This window comes from Mus caroli, chromosome 19, assembly GCF_900094665.2.
Source record: "Mus caroli chromosome 19, CAROLI_EIJ_v1.1, whole genome shotgun sequence".
Classification (NCBI taxonomy): domain Eukaryota; kingdom Metazoa; phylum Chordata; class Mammalia; order Rodentia; family Muridae; genus Mus; species Mus caroli.
Window position 1 is genome coordinate 50,406,361 of NC_034588.1, and position 4,044 is coordinate 50,410,404.

The 4,044-nt window shown below is 50.0% G+C and overlaps 1 protein-coding gene across 5 annotated transcripts in view; it reads left to right on the forward strand.

Moving 5' to 3' along the window:
* Nucleotides 1–620: 620 nt before the first annotated feature.
* Pdcd4 (programmed cell death 4) overlaps nucleotides 621–4,044 on the forward strand; it is a 28,173-nt gene continuing 24,749 nt past the window's right edge. For 2 of the 5 annotated variants that reach the window (XM_029472570.1, XM_021152002.2), the window contains exon 1: nucleotides 623–810. The gene's annotated coding sequence lies outside the window, so the exon portion shown is untranslated. Of the gene's footprint in view, nucleotides 811–1,120; nucleotides 1,184–1,269; nucleotides 1,499–4,044 lie in introns of those variants that run through there. The other 3 variants (XM_021152005.2, XM_021152004.2, XM_021152003.2) reach the window with 3 other exon arrangements.

Genomic DNA, 4,044 nt, shown 5'->3' on the forward strand with positions numbered 1-4,044 from the left:
CTAGAGATGGCAGCCAGAAGGAAACGTCACAGAAGACAGCTAGAGAGGGCTGATTCAATACACAAACCGTAGCCATGGCTTGAGAAACCCAGCTTTGGAAAGAATGCAAGCACCGTAGTGGCCTGGCTGGTTAGCAAAGGGACTTCATTTTTTGTATCTCTTTATCTGGGAAACGGGAGCGATTTTTATCTCAAAGGGGTTAGGCCTTTCCTGCGAGAAACTTCCTGAGCACGTGGACACACGGTAGGAGCCACGCGTGAGCAAGGACCAGCGGCAGAAGCAGAGGTTGCAGATTCTCCCATACGCCCAGAAATGGTGGGGACTTCAGGAAATCCACAGCCGCCCTGGGATTGGGCTGAGATGCCCTGTAGAGAGGATTGGCCGGTCTGGTCCACCAGCCGCACCCCAGCCCCCAGCCCGGCACAGCCCTCCACCGGCTTTCACAACCCGGCCCTCTGCACCTAACCCCCACCCTGGCTGGTAGCCGAGCGGCTCCCAAGCCCAGCACGCATGCGCCGACGGCAGCACCTCCCCCCTCCCCTGAGCCCCGCCCCTATTTCCACGTCTCACTTCCCCTAGCTCGGCCTCGCCGCCTCGGCTGCAGCTCGGCCGCCACGATTGGCTGCGGGTCGTCCTCCTCTCGGCCAATAGACGCCACGCCGTCGCCCCCGTGTTACTGGGTAGAACAAAACAAAAACAAACAGAGCGAGCGGGGCCAGAGGCGCTCCGAGGCAGCGGCGGCGGAGGCTGAGGAACGGGGTCAGGGCCCGGCGGACCGGAGACCCGGGCGAGCGGCGGCGGCCCGAGGGGGTCAGTACTGTGGGCGCGGCTCGCACGCTCGGGCGGGCGGCGTCCTCGTCCCTTAGGCCCGGGTCGGCGGAGGCTGCCGCCGCACGTTGGGAGGGGGAGGGGGCGTGGAGGCCTCGCCGCGGGGGTCGGGACGCTCCGTCCCTGTCCACGCTGGCCCTGGAGCCCTCGGGTCACCGGCGCTCGCCCAACGCCCGGGGCTGCCGGTGCTCGCTCTCCGAGGCCGGGTCGGCCGGGCCGGGGCGCTGCAGCACGGGCCCGCCCCCTCCTCCGCAGCCCCTTCCCCGGCGGCGGGGCGTGCGTGGCTGCGTGCGCTCGCGGTGAGAGGAGCCTCCGGGCGCCCGGTCCGACGCAGTTGGACGCGGGGGACGGGACGGTAGGAGAGGGGGTGTCGTCCGGGACGGAGATCCGGTGAGGGGTCGGCGCCCCGAGCCGAGGCCTGGTCCGCCTCGGCCCGGCCTGTCCGCTGCCGGAGGGTTGGGGTCCTGCGGGACAGGCGACGGTCGGTGCGGGCACCGGGGCGGGGACAGCTGCCCTCCCGGCCCTGTGCCAACTCCTCCTTGCAGTCTCCTGCACAGGGTCCCTTAAAAAAAAGTCGAATACAACCTAGAGAAAAACAAAGCCGAGAAGGGAGCCCCCTCTCTGTGAACGCATGCTGTGGCTGCTGCCCGTGGCTCTCCGCTACTGTAATGTACGTAGAGAGGGCGTGCTTTTTGTTTTTTTTTTGTTTTTTGTTTTTTTTTTTTTGGTTTGGGTTTTTTGTTTTTGCTTTCCCTGAACAGCCTCAGAACTGCAGATGTAGGTCTCGCCTATCTTCCCCGAGCCCCTCCTTGGGAACTGGCTCTGTAGCCAGCCTCTGTAGTTGACTCCCTGCTATGAATGATTCAAAATGCGGCTCCGGGCCTGGGTGAGGGGTGGGTGGGAGGCCTACAAGCTGCGTTTAAAACGTTTTGATAGCTTCACAGCTGTAATACTCTTGATTTAAGAGTTTGAAATTTTAGGGGAAGGCCCTAGCATATATATTCGTGCTCGTATTTATATCCATAATGTGCGTGTGATGTTTATATATCTATATGTATCTCGTGGTAATAGTAGAGGAAAATAAAATATTTGTTACGGCTGCAGAAATAAATGTACATGGTTGCTCTCAGTAGTGGTTGCTTTTGCGTTATTGTTGTAGAGTGCTTTTAGCAGAATGCAAGTTGCTAATTAATGTGACTGCATCCCAGGGAAGAATTAAGGTCATTTTCTAGTTAACATATGGTCTAAACTTGACTTCCAAAATGTCAAAGTAATTTATCGGGCGTTTAGGAAATGCACTGGGTAACAGTTAATTTCAGCTTAATCGTTTTTAGCTGTATACGTAGTATACGTAGCTTCCCCCTACCCCATGGGAAATAATTTTGTATAGATTAGTGTGGAGCAAATGGAATTTAGATTTTTTGTTGTTGTTGTTGCTGTTGTTTTGCCTAAGGTTGAGGTAAGTATTTTAAGGAATCTTTAAATTAAAAGAAAAAAAAAAAAGCCCACTGAAGAGAGTGTCACATACTGTCCTTTAGAACAGCTGTGAAGCTATGGGTGTGTCTGCGTCTTGACTGCTTGATCCAGTTGTTATGGTCTGGAGATAGAACTATTTTTTGGTTGTTATAATTACTTAATAAAACAGCATATCATGTGATAGTTATTTCCTGATAGCTGTTTTCAGTATCATATCTCTAGTGATTGGAAAGCAGTTTTAACAGTTGGTGTAACAAGTCCACGTTGTTAAAAGCTGCTTTTTGTTAACCCTAAGGAGGGCTTCCTTGTAAGGCACTCTAAGTTCTTGTTCTGAATTTACAGCGTCTGGGTTCTCGTGGTCGTTCACCCAGTGTGAACAACCTTGCAGAGAACATCCTCTCCTTCTAAACCTCTTGAGTTGTGTGCAGAGGGAATACGTGAAGTTCATGAAACAATGCATATACAATTCACTGTGAATTTCAAAGGGCTTGATATTTCCCCCATTATTAGACAGATGCTGCAGAAAATATTTTCTCAGAGACTATACTTGCACGTAGAATGAAAATCACACTTCACAGTGTTAAATTCAAATCACCTCAGAGCTGGCAGATTTTCTCTAGCATTTAATTCATGCACACACTGAAGGAAAGCAGGACATGGCATCTTCAGCCATGGAAGGTAGCAAAAGTTTCCATTTCCAAACTACACTTGGTCTTATATTTGTATGACTCTCTATGTATCTATTTTAAATTCATTTTTCTAGATCCTAAGTTGTTTAAAATGAAGTAAGTAGCCATGTAGACTTGCATGTTAGTTAATTCTGAGTAGAATTAGAGAATGCTTTTTACCATGTTCTCTTGGGCAGGATGATAACATCTTGATGTAGCCTAACAGTTACGACATGACTTCAACATCAGGTGCTATTCTTGTTTCACAAGTTAATATCCTTTTAGAGAAAACCGATATAAAGCTAAAGGGCCTTACGCATGTCGTGTAAGTGCTATCACCTGTCTGCTCTCCACCACAGCACACAAGGGTCGCTTGTGGAGGTGTTAAACTCCTGACGATCCTTGCTTGTGCTGCCTCTAGTGCTGGGATTACAGATGTGGTTTTACCACATCTGCCTTTTATTTGTTCTTAAAGTAGGTTGAGTGCGTTTTTAAATGAAAATTTTAGATTATAGAAGCGACATGCTGAATATAAATCACACAAGAGAAAGGGTTACTTAAAAAATGTCTTCCTGTTTCAGTGCCTCATAAAAAGTGGAGTGGGGGGGGGGCAATGAACCGACAGCTGCTGCTGTGGTCAGAAAAGTTCAGTACATGAAATATTCTCGATTAGTCAAAACTGCTGTTTTTATTTTGGAGTAAATTTTAGATTTTGTTAAAGAGTTATCCAATACTTATGTCCCTGTATGTGGATGTAAAGTTAACTTTAATACTTATGTCCCTGTATGTGGATGTAAAGTTAACTTTAAGACTGTATTAAATGTGGGCTGGAGAGAGGAACATGGGTTAAGAGTGCATAATGTTCCTCCAGAGGACCTGAGTTTGGTTCCCAGCATTCTCATTTGTTAGCTCACAGCTCCCTGTAAGTCCAGCTCTGGGGGATCCAGTGCCTACTTCTGCCCAGCACAGCTACCTAAACACAGTGTGGCTTGCAAGCACTTGAGAGCATACACCCCCCCCCCACAACCACACCACATACACACACACACACACACACCACACACACACCACA